This window comes from Condylura cristata, unplaced genomic scaffold (assembly GCF_000260355.1).
Source record: "Condylura cristata isolate star-nosed mole 26May11 unplaced genomic scaffold, ConCri1.0 scaffold00001, whole genome shotgun sequence".
Taxonomy (NCBI): domain Eukaryota; kingdom Metazoa; phylum Chordata; class Mammalia; order Eulipotyphla; family Talpidae; genus Condylura; species Condylura cristata.
The window spans coordinates 67,345,067-67,356,944 of NW_004567102.1; the positions used below are offsets into that span (position 1 = coordinate 67,345,067).

General features: G+C 37.6%; 1 pseudogene; it reads right to left on the minus strand.

Annotated features, from left to right (window-relative positions):
- Positions 1-5,910: 5,910 nt before the first annotated feature.
- On the minus strand, positions 5,911-6,147 carry LOC101623990 (annotated as a pseudogene).
- Positions 6,148-11,878: the final 5,731 nt, after the last annotated feature.

The following is an 11,878-nucleotide window of genomic DNA, read 5'->3' on the forward strand; positions in this document are numbered from 1 at the left end:
CTATGATATTCTGAAAAGGCAAAACATGGAGACAGTGAAAACACAAGTGGCTGCCAAGGTCCAAGGGAAAGGAACAGTAAATAGATGAAGCATAGAGGATTTGCGAGGTAGTAAAGCAAGTTGGTATGATATTAGAATATAGGAGATTATAGAATGTGTATTATATGTGATGTTTTCCCAAAATGTCTGCAATTCTCTTTTTTTTTTTTTTTAAGATTTATTTGTACATACAGAACTGGGGTACAGGCCAGAGGCTCAGGGGCGGTGACAGGCCTCACCAGAGACAGAGTGGGGAGCAGAACAGGCAGATCGACGAAGTACACTGCTGAGGGGAGCAGCGGGCGGGTCAGGAGAGGTCTGCCACGCCATGTGGTCTCCTCCGGGGCAGGTGGGAATCGAACTCATGCGGAAGTGGCTTTATCTTCTCAGTGCAGTGCTTTAACCTGCTGCGCCACCAGGGAGGGCCCGCTTTGTGACTTTTATGGAAGTGGTTCTATGTGACTTTAGAATCAAGATCTTAAAATATGGTAACTACCACTTGGCCCTCCTAGGAAGTTTATTTTTAGGATCCAGCCACCATGTTCTAAGGAAGCCCAAGCAGAAATCTGGACTACAAATAGTCATTTTGGTTGATAGACCCCACTGGGGTCCCCATTAAGACCAGTATCAATCATGAGTGAGAGAGATTTTCAGATAATTCCAACCCCCAAATATCTAGTTACCCTAGCCCTTAGGGCTTTCCAGATGAGGTTCCCAACATCAAAAAGTATAGACAAATCTTTCCTTTGGTGACATTTCTGATTCTTGACTCATAGAACCTGTGAGTACAATATAATAATTTTCTTTAATGAAGCTATTAAGCTGGGAGTGGGTTATTATGCAGCAAATATAACTGGAACAGGTCAGAAAAACTATGGTATTCCATAAGCAGTTTTTGGAAAGAAATAGATAGCCACTTGAAAAATAAAGCCCATATGTCATACCCAAATAAATTCCAGATTGGTTAAAAACAGAAATTTAATAATTTAAACAATAATGTTACTAAGATAATATTGGAGAATTAAATAAATATTACAAAAAAATTTAAAGTATATTGTAAAATATGGAAATCATAAAAAGTCAACAAATATGACTCTACAATAATAAAAAATACATTGTTTATATAAGCAGGAGTAATAAATAATGTCAAAAGATCTTGACTATATGAGTAAATGAGAAAAAGACCAGTAGTCAATTAGAAAAGATCATCAAGTCACAGGAAACATAAATGCAAATGCTTATATAAAGAATATCATCTTACGTACTATTCCCTTCTTGGACAACAGGTTGACCAAAATAAAACAAACTAAAAGCATGGACCCTGGAATCCAAACACAGCCTGTCTACTTAGTTGTCTTGCCTTAGGTAAATTTGCCAATCTCACTTTCCTCTGCTCATGATAATAGAGTTTTATGAAAATTAAGTGGCTTAAATTATATTAGGTATATAGAGGAGTACCCAGTGTTGGGATGGGAACAGAATTCTCCTGCATTGTTTCTGGGAGAAAAATTTATTACTCTATGTAGAGTGTCATTTGCCAAGCTCTTTTAAAACAGGAAAAAAGTGACAATATAGCATTGCCATGTGTAAATATATTTCCTACAGATGTAGTTACATCTGGGACATAGAGTTTTTGTTGTACATGGTTTGCCGCAGCCATGTTAGAAACAACCAATATCCCACTTAACCCACAGTAGTTTAAATGGCTTCAAAAAGTGGTTTCTTGGTACAATGGGCTATTGTAAAACTATTGAACACATTTTAGTCTCTTCATCGGAATAAAATTAGTAAGCAGAGATGATGAGACCAGCTTCACCAACTGGGGTAGTGGCTGTGTAGCTGTCTGAGCGCCTGATGTTTTGTGAACTCAGGTGATGACAAGCAGAGAGTCTGTAAACCGCATGACTCCAGACCGAATGGACTGTATTCGTGGTATTAGTATTATTGATCATCATTTGTTTTCTAGATAGAATAACTTCAATAAGGCTCTATGAGGTTCCTGTGCCTATTTGTATGGAAGTCCACAGAGATATCTTTGGCTTTATGCCTTAGCTTTAAAAAAGCACCTCTGTCTCTCAGCTGCAGGCCAGACTGGTCTGTTCCCAGCAGCTGCTTCCCAGCCAGTTCCAGTCAAGGCTTAATGGGAGAGAGCAGGAGAACATGCTTGAGTGAATCCTTAAAGTCCTTTTTGTCCCTGCTTAGGATAACTTCTCCATGTTTACAATACAGCATCTGGTGCACAGTGGGTGGGTGGATTCTGCTCTGGGGGCAGTCCCACTGCCTGTTGGGAGCCAATTGCTTCCTTGTGGACAAAGGCCTAACATTGTGGCCCACAGAGTCTACCTCTGTCTGTTTTGAAAAACACAAAAATAATTCATCAAATAGAATTTTGATGCATTTAACATTTTTTACTTAGAAGTTTCAAATAACTCTTTTCTGAAGAAAGTGTGAAAATAGCCAAAATGAATAACTACCCAACATTTTTTCAGTTCAACAAGCACTCACTCTTGTGGAATGTATTTGTTAAAGTTCCATTTCGTAGGATGGAATTGCAAAGGCATAAGACCTTCAGTTCCTGTTACTTACATAATTCAATTTAAATCAAAACAAAAATCTCTTTACTAACTTCTTAACATCATTTTGTGACCTTGCTTTGTTTGCAAATTTTCTTTCAGATGTATAACATCTCATTTACTATGACTATTAAAAAATATATTTGAATATATTTTCATGTATACACCTAATTTATTGTTCCTCTTTCTCCTTTAATAGTGTGCTTACCAGAATCACATTTCAAGGATATGTTATATAATCACTTTGAAGTATTTTGTTTTTTTAAAAAGATTTATTTATCTATGCTACAGGACTGGGGTATAAGCCAGAGGTTTAGGGGCCAGGGCAGGCAGGGATCGAACTCATGCAGAAGTGGCTTTAGCGTCTTAGTGCTGTGCTGTAACCACTGTGCCACCAGGGAGGGCCCCTTTGAAGTAATTTTTATCCTGTGGTTTCTCTCTAGATTCTGCTGTCTAGATCCCAAAACTATTTCTCACTATGTTGGGCATCTTGAATTGCTTACATGTATGAAATGGAACTCATAAAATGGTGGATTTAACAGAAATGTGTGTATACCACAAGTATATGACTTATAGTTTATCTCATTTCTTTCTACATCAGACCATACATACCCAACAAAGGCCATGTTTAAAATTACCTGGATCTGTGGTCTGATTTCTGTTTTCTCTAGTTAAGTCCTACTTAGCTCTCAAAGCTTGGTTCAAGCATTACTTCCTCAAGGAATTTTCCACCTCTCACTGACTCACATTCTCTAGTGATAGATTCCAGCCTTGTCATTTTTCAAGACAGTGTTTGTTTCTTACATTAAACAATATATAATCCGGTCCTCCCTGATGGCGCAGAGGGTTGAAGCACTGTACTGGGAGGCTAAAGCCACTTCCGCATGAGTTCGGTTCCCGCCTGCCCCAGAGGTGACCACATGGCGTTTCAGACCTCTCCTGACCCGCCCGCTGCTCCCCTCAGCAGTGTACTTCGCAGATCTGCCTGTTCTGCTCCTCACTCTGTCTCTGGTGGGGCCTCTCGCTGCCCCTCAGCCTCTGGCCTGTGCCGCAGTTCTGTGTGCACAAATAAATCTTAAATATATATAAGATATATATATATATATACACACACATATATATATATATATATAAAATCCTCATCATTTTATGTGATTAATATATATCTGTCTTTACTAGACTCATACACTGAAAGGAGACTGGTGCTCTTTTGCTCTTATATCCTGAGGCTAGAGTAATGCTTGGTTCATGGTAGGGATTCAATAAATATATGGCCCCTCAATTGCTGTTTCTATTGAGCTACATTATCACCTTTCAACTCTGCTTGATGCAAATTATCACAGAAAACCACACAGCCCAGGCCAGAGAAAATTTTGTTCACAGCTGAGTCAACAGACACCCTACGTTATGTCTTCTATGTAAGCATATGGTGTAAACTCCATGATAAATTGTCACTAGTTTTGTGCACATGAATTATATTTGAAGTGATTAAAATGAGGGGGAAATTATTTATAATCATCCAAATATTTACAATTTTTTTTACTCTTTATACCTTCGAATAGATTTAAACTTTGCTTTTGATGTCATTTTCCTTTTGTCTAAAGAACTCCTTTAATAATTATGCTAGTGAAATTTAGCTGGGGATATTGCTTTAATTTAGTTTATCTGAATGTACTTTTATTTTGCCCTTATTTTCCAAAAATATATATCACCAAGTATGGAATTCTAAGTTGAAAGTGTTTTTTTTTTTTCTCTCTCTTCTGTGTACTTTCAAAATGCTGCACCATTGTTTCCGACCAGCGAATATTCGAATGAGATGTTCCCTGTGTGTGCATTGTGCATGTGTACTTATTAAAAAGATTTATTTATTTATGCATACAAGAACTAGGGTACAGGCTAGAGGTGTGGGGTGTTGGAGGATTCACCAGAGACAGAGTGGGAAGCAGAACAAGGAGATGACTGAAATACACTGCTGAGAGGAAAAGTGGGCCGGACAGAAGTCTGCTCTGCTATGTGGGTCACCTCCCTGGCTGGGGATAGAACTTATGCTGCAGTAGCTGTGTATAGCTTCATAGAATTGTATTTTAACCCCTTGTGCCACCATGGAGGCCTCTCCCTGTGATTTTTATCTACTCCCCTCCCCTTTATGTCTCTCCGGCCTCTCAAGATTTTTCTTTAACACTAGTTTTCACAATTTGATTGATGTACTTTGTTGTGGTTTTCTTTGTATCTATTCAACTCGGCATTTGTTAAAATTCTGGAACCCATGGGTTTATAGTTTTTTTTTTTTTTCAAAATTAGGCAATTATATTCTATTATTTCTTCAGATTTTTTTTATGATTTTTTAAAAAGATTTATTTATTTATTCGTACAGAACTGGGGTACAGGCCAGAGATGCGGAGGGTGAGAGGATTCACCAGGGACAGAGTGGGGAGCAGAACAGGCAGATCGACGAAGTACACTGTTGAGGGGAGCAGCGGGTGGGTCAGGAGAGTTCTGCCCCGCCATGTGGATCTCCTCCGGGGCAGGCGGGGATAGAACTCATGCGGAAGTGGCTTAAGCTTCTTTGTGCTGTGCTTTAACCCGCTGCGCCACCAGGGAGGGCCCTCTTCAGATATTTTTTAACACCAGGCCCCTTATTTGAAATTCTAGTTATATATATGTTAATTACATGTCTCTGTGGTTCCTAGTGTTTTATTCATTATCTTTTAGTCGTTTTCTGTAGGCCTATTTTATATTGTTTCTATTGTTATGTCTTGTATTTCATCACTCTTTTTGTTTCTTATTTGTCCTTAAACCCACTCAATTTTTTTTTTAGATTTATTTTATTTTTACATACAGAATGGGGGTACAGGCCAGAGGTGTGGGGTTAGTGAGATCCACTAGAGACAGAGTGGGGAGCAGAACAGGCTGACTGATGGAAGTACACTGCTGAGGGTAGCAGCAGGCGGTCAGGAGAGGTCTGCCACACCATGTGGGTCACCTCCGGGGCGGGTATGGAACTCAAGCTGAAGTGGCTTAAGCTTCTTAGTGCTGTGCTTTAACCCACTGCACCAGTAGGGAGGGCTGTTTTTCTTTTAACCAAAGTTCTAGTGTTGAATATTTAACTGTACAACTGAATAAGGTCCGAAATGTGAAGATACTATGTTTAGGAAACTGAGAGGGAGAGGAAATCAGTCTATAATGCAAATTTATAAAATAAAGCCTATCAACACATAGGAGTTAGTTTCAAATAGCAATTTAGTGTTCTCTTGGCTTGTAAAAATGGTGCTGCAGATTTCGGTGTAAATTACAACCTTCACTTCTTCTGTGTAGCCAGGACCTTGTTTTTCCCTTGCAGCTCTTTCACCCCTACCTGTGTCATGAGATTTTCAATGTTTTCCTCTAGGTTGTCAAAGGGACTACACATAACATCCATTCTTCCAATGATTTGGTCAGACGAGGTCTGAAACTTACTTTGCATCTGCTTCTGCTGCAGATGAGTTTGCATTACTGAGGTGAGCTCCTGCTTGGTCGTGGGGTCCATCTTGGCCATCTCCCCAGTTCTCGGCTTGGCAGTGCAGACTAAAACCACTGCCTAAACATCCGTTTGTCTGCGTAGGTACCACTGGGCTCACAGTGTTTTCCTTTCAGATAGTCTTTCATCTCTAGAACTTGTATGTTGGCCCTTCTTCACATCTTTTACTTCTCTCTGCATCATGCTGATGTTTCCCTCTCCTTTCCTTAATGTATGGAGATTCTAATGGTTTTATTTATATTAGTTAACATTTAAAATATGTGTTTCTGCTTTTGCAACATGGCTATGTAAAAGAATTGTTTTGTCAGTCACGAACAAGCTCTTATTTGCACTTCCCTCATTTCTGTCATTTCTTGGTGGCTTTTTTCCCCCTAATAAAATGTCATATTTTTCAGTTTCTTTGATTGCCTGGTAAATTCTGTGTGTTAGGCACAGTAGATTTTATGCTGCTCATTGATGGATTTTGTTGTATTCCTTTAAATTATGCTGGATCTTGTTTTGGCATGTAGTTGGAATCCCTTGATCTTTTTAAAAACTATTAAGCTTATGTGGGCTAGCTCCAGAGCAGCATTTAACCTGTTTTTCTTTTTTAAATTCCATTTTCAAGTTGACAATCTTCTGAGGAATCTACATTGTTCTCTGTTTTCTAAGGTTTTTGAACTCTGATCAGTATAAACAAACTATTCCTGAGGCCCTCCCTGGTGGTGAAACAGGTTAAAGGTCTGGCACTATGAAACGTGCTCTGGCAGCCACTGAAACATGAATTGGAACCCTGGCCAGGGAGGTGACCCACATGGTGCAGCAGACCTCACCTGACCTGCCCACTTCTCCCCTTAGTAGTACATTTCAGTATCTGCCTGTTCTGCTCCCCACTCTGTCTCTGGTGAATCCTCTTCTGCACCTCAGGCCTGTACTCCAGTTCTTGTATGCATAAATAAAGAAATCTTTAAAAAAGAACAAACTATTCCCAAAGTCTCGAGGGCACTTTACTACAAATTTTTAGAGCAACCTTCAATCCTATTATCTTTCTTTCTTTCCAATCTCTTCCTATCTGTAATTTTCTATATAGGTTATGACTCTTTTTGCTTCTCCTGAAACCAATCAATAACACTTGAACTCTGATACCCAGAATTTGTTTGTTTCCTTTATCCCTGACCTGTGCTCCCAAAGTTGCTTTTAGGCTATAAATGATGTAAATATAAAGCTTTGTTTCTCTTATACAAAGGATAACAGTACTAGTTACTTGATATTCAATATGAAACACTTGATTCATATATTTTGTCTAATTTAATAACATTGATATTTCACTATTTCTTTGGCAATTCTGCTCTTACTATTGAAGACTTTGAATCATTTTTGCCCACATGCATTCTTTTTTATAATCTGCTAGGTGTTTTTCTACTGCTCTTTGTATTATTTTCCCATGTTATATTCTTTTTTTTTTTTAAAGCTGTGGTAATATTGGGGAATTCCCATCAGATATTTTTTTTCCCTGTGGTTGTTTTTTTTTTTTTAAACTGTGTTGTTTGCATGTTTTTATGTTTTTAAAGTTTAAGATCCTTTTAACTTGCTTCCTTATTTAGGTCTCATGAAAGAAATGACAGTAGAATATTCCTCTCATCAACACAGAAGACTTTCTTCTGAATAGAAAGCCAACTGTTGAGTGTGATGAGACAACACCTAGAGGAGAGCTCAGAAGCTTTTGTTGATTGTTATTGGGAGAGAACAATCCAGAATTCACCACATGCCTCTGAGTGACAATATTTTATAATGAATAGAATTATTCATGTTTTTAGCACTTATTTAAAAATTGGCGGGTGGATTTTCAGCTATATTGCCATAAATGGATTTGCAAGACCTTTCAACAAAATGCTGGTTGTGAAATTATTTCAGAAATTACTTGAGGGATGAGTAAGGTCTCTACATTGTGGAGGATTTCTGCCTCACCTTCTTTGTTTCCTTTGGCTGACCCAGTAATAAATTGTCATAAGAGAAATTAGCAATAGAAAATATCAATTTAATTTTGTGTGCAAAGAGTTCCATAAGATGAGGAATCTAGTGAATGACCAAGTCAGTATATAACTCTCGGACAAAGAAGCACTAAATCTGTAGAGAAAACACAGGACAAAGAAATTCTTGAAAGCTTTGGTTTGTACAACTAATTTAGTGAGCCAAGCTGAGCGTGTTTGCATAGTTTTGTATACCTATCTCTAAGATAAGTGTGTCTCCCCATCTCTGGGCAGGGAAGGTGTCTTTCACATGGAGGGATTTCCTGCTGTAAGGGAACCAGAAAAGAGAAAATTCCTTCTTTAAGCTGAAAGGAAGGTTTAGAATAGCATTTGTTTTTTTTGACGGTTTCTTTAAGATTGGAAATAATCAGTGAACTGCTTTGATACATTTTGGGACAGACTGATGCAAACAGTTGAAAGCCAGTGGAGTTAAACTGTGGACTTTATAGTTAAAGGTTAAATCCCCCTAACTCAGTAAGATATAAAGAGCTTAGACCGTGGTCAGATGGAATGTGGCTATACTTAGAAGTATATGAAGCCTTATTCTAAACTAACATAAAGTTTAACTAATACAAGGGATTCCTGAGCTTTGATGGAGCTAAGAAATGAGTTAGAAAAGTTACCAACACCACTGGAGAAACCCCAAGTGAAGGGTACACAGGGCCCATATCAGACTTCACATGGGTAAGTAAAGGTCCAACAAGAGAAGCAAATCAAAGTAAAGTCTCTCTATACGTTGCCCAAGAACTCTGTCCAATGCCTACCAGCCAACATCTTGCAGAGTAGATGTATGGGCACAGACAGGAAGAATGGACACCATTACCTCCAAACTCTGAGTTACCCCAAATACACTAGAAGGGATCAAGCTAAAATAATGAATTTTTAGTAGTGTTCATTGTCTTGGATGAAACTACTATGGTAGTTTCAGTGCTGAGTAAGTAAGGAAACAAACAAACTGAGATAGAGAGTTGTTGCTTTTGCCATCCAACATTTAATCCCTATTCTTTTGGACTAATACAGCAATTTTGTGTTGGGGAAGCAGTCTCTTAGTTATACCTTACTCAGTTCAGCATGTATGTGGCTCTTTCTATAGTACCAGACCCTGATTTTTGTAAAGCACTAGAGAGGGATTGAGACACTGTGATTTAGTATTTAGAGAATGGATCTTAGCACAAACTAAACTCCATTTAGTCTGGAGTCAAATGGAGACTGAGGAAGGAGTTCACTGCTTTGTGCACACTCCTAGGATAGAATTTGCAAATTGAGAGCTTGTTTGTAGGTCTGTGAACTCTACAGCTGCATGCATTATTGGCCTCGACGGTGTTTTAAAATATATTGACTGAATTGACAATATTTTATTTTCAACATATAAATATCCATGTTTTTAGCACTTATTTAAAAATCTGGGGTGGATTTTCTGCTACATCACTATAAAGAGATTTAAAATTCCTTTCAACAAAATGCTGGTTGTGAAATCATTTCAGGGTTCAAAGGCATACAAAAGACAAACAAGATAAGAAGCACTCATTCTTCTAAACTAAGATTTTTGCATATGAAGAGTTTGTAGTCTTTAGACATGAGAAGGGTAGACTTAATTTGTGGGTTGATGGTAGGGAAAAAAAGGCAAAATTTAAAAAATAACAGGTAGTTTACAGTTTTAGGTCTAGATGGGTAAAAACATTTTTTTTTGTTCTTTTTTTTTTAAAGTAACCAGAATCCAAGGTTGCCATAAACATGTAATTCTAATGTTCAGTATTCAACAAAAAATTAGGATAAGTCGAAAGAAACAAGAACATGTGACTCGTGCAGGAAAAAAAATCAATATGTGTGTGTACATACACATATATTTTTAATTACTTTGAAAAATATAATGGCTAAAATAACAGCTGTAATTGCATCATTAACTTTGTATCATGCAGAGATTAATATATTTGGCAATAATAGTACAAAAAAGAGATGAGAAAATGAAAATGTATTTCAGGGAAAAATGCTGCATTTTACTAGAGTTAAACCAGTATTAATCTAAAGTATATGTTAGATTAAAGATGCATATTATAGCCTCTAAGTAACTACTAAAAAATAACTTTAAAAATAAAAACTTAAGGGCCCTTCCTGGTGCCGCAGTGGGTTAAATAAAGCACAGCACTGCAAGCGAGCTGCAGATGCCTCAGTGCGAGTTCAAATCCCCAGCCCAGAGGTGACCCATATGGCTTGGCAGACCTCTCCGGACCCACCCACTGCTCCCCTCAGCAGTGTCAATCTGCCTGTTCTGCTTCCCACTCTGACTCTAGTGAACCCTCTCACCGCCCCTGCTCCTCTGACTTGTACCCCAGTTCTCAATGAATAAATAAATCTTTAAAAAATAATAAAAATTAAAAATTAAAATGCAGCAGAGGAGTTAACATGGAATAATAAAAAATATTTAAAGCACAGGTTTAAAGACAAGAAAGGGAAATAGAGATACTAAAAAAAAATTGCAATATAAGAATAGGAGACATGGAAAACAAAGAGCAAAGTTATCAGAATAAATTCAGATGATCTGGCAACCCCAGATTTTGTTTGAAATGAGGTATAAGTGATGGTGGTGAGCGGCTGAAGCTGGGAAGGCTAACGTAAGATGCTCCCTTGAGGTGGGATCTTCATTTTTTTCACTTTCCATTGTTCAGTAGTTTCTATTGCTTGCAATTACATCCTACACGTGTAGCTTTACCTCCTTCATTTTGTTACCTCACTGAGGCACTTTTGCTCCATCCTAGGGACAAGGATACCTTTTGTAGAGACATGTCCAATGACAGCTCAAATGTTCTTAGCTCATAAATCACAGTTACGTAGAATTTAAATGATTTAATTCCCTCTTCTAACGATGGCTATTGATTGATTTAAGTATGGAAAGGACAGGTTTAACTTTTCATGTAATGTTGGGAAATGTATATTTTGTTGGTATTTAGAAGATAGTACAGTTTTATGACATTATTTACTACACCTTTTTTTATTCTTTAAACTTTTTAGTAAACATTTCTTGAAAGATGACAATTAGGCAGAAACATGCCCAAATAATAAGGGCATAGTGATGAATTTTTACAAAGTACATGTATATGTTTAACTGGAATCCAGAGATAGCTAGCTAGAGAGAGAGTGAGTGAGTGAGTGACCGAGAGAGAGAGAGAGAGAGAGAGAGAGAGAGAGAGAGAGAGCCTTCCTTTGGGAGTCCAAAAGTCTCCCATTCTCTAATGGTAACCAAATTTTCATCTGATTATTTCATCTGTTTTTGTACTTTATATTTTGTAAATGAGGAAACCAAAAACTCAGAGAATTCTTGTAATTTGTACAAGGTCACATACTGATCCAAGCTTCTTCCTCTAGAGAGCATATTTTTATGTTCACAAAATGGAAAGAAAAATTAGAATGTCACAAAAATCTTAAAAACAAATTAATGTCATGGAAACTGCTTTTCCTTAAATCTCATGAAGACCACAGTATCTATGATTCTTAAAACTTTTTAGACAGTGTAGATGTCTTTGGTATTTTGCTGGAGAACTGGAGCAAGTTGAAGGAGCTCTGGAGCAGCTGCTAAAATCATTAGTTTCAGCATATTTTATTTTTTGAAAGTTGAGAAGTGTTCTCAACTTCAGAAGCCATAATTTAGGCATAGATAAAGTGGTTTTGTCTGGGATGCTGGCTTTATCTCTCTTGAAAATATCTAAATATGGACAGAAATGTTTAAGTTACATACTGCAAAA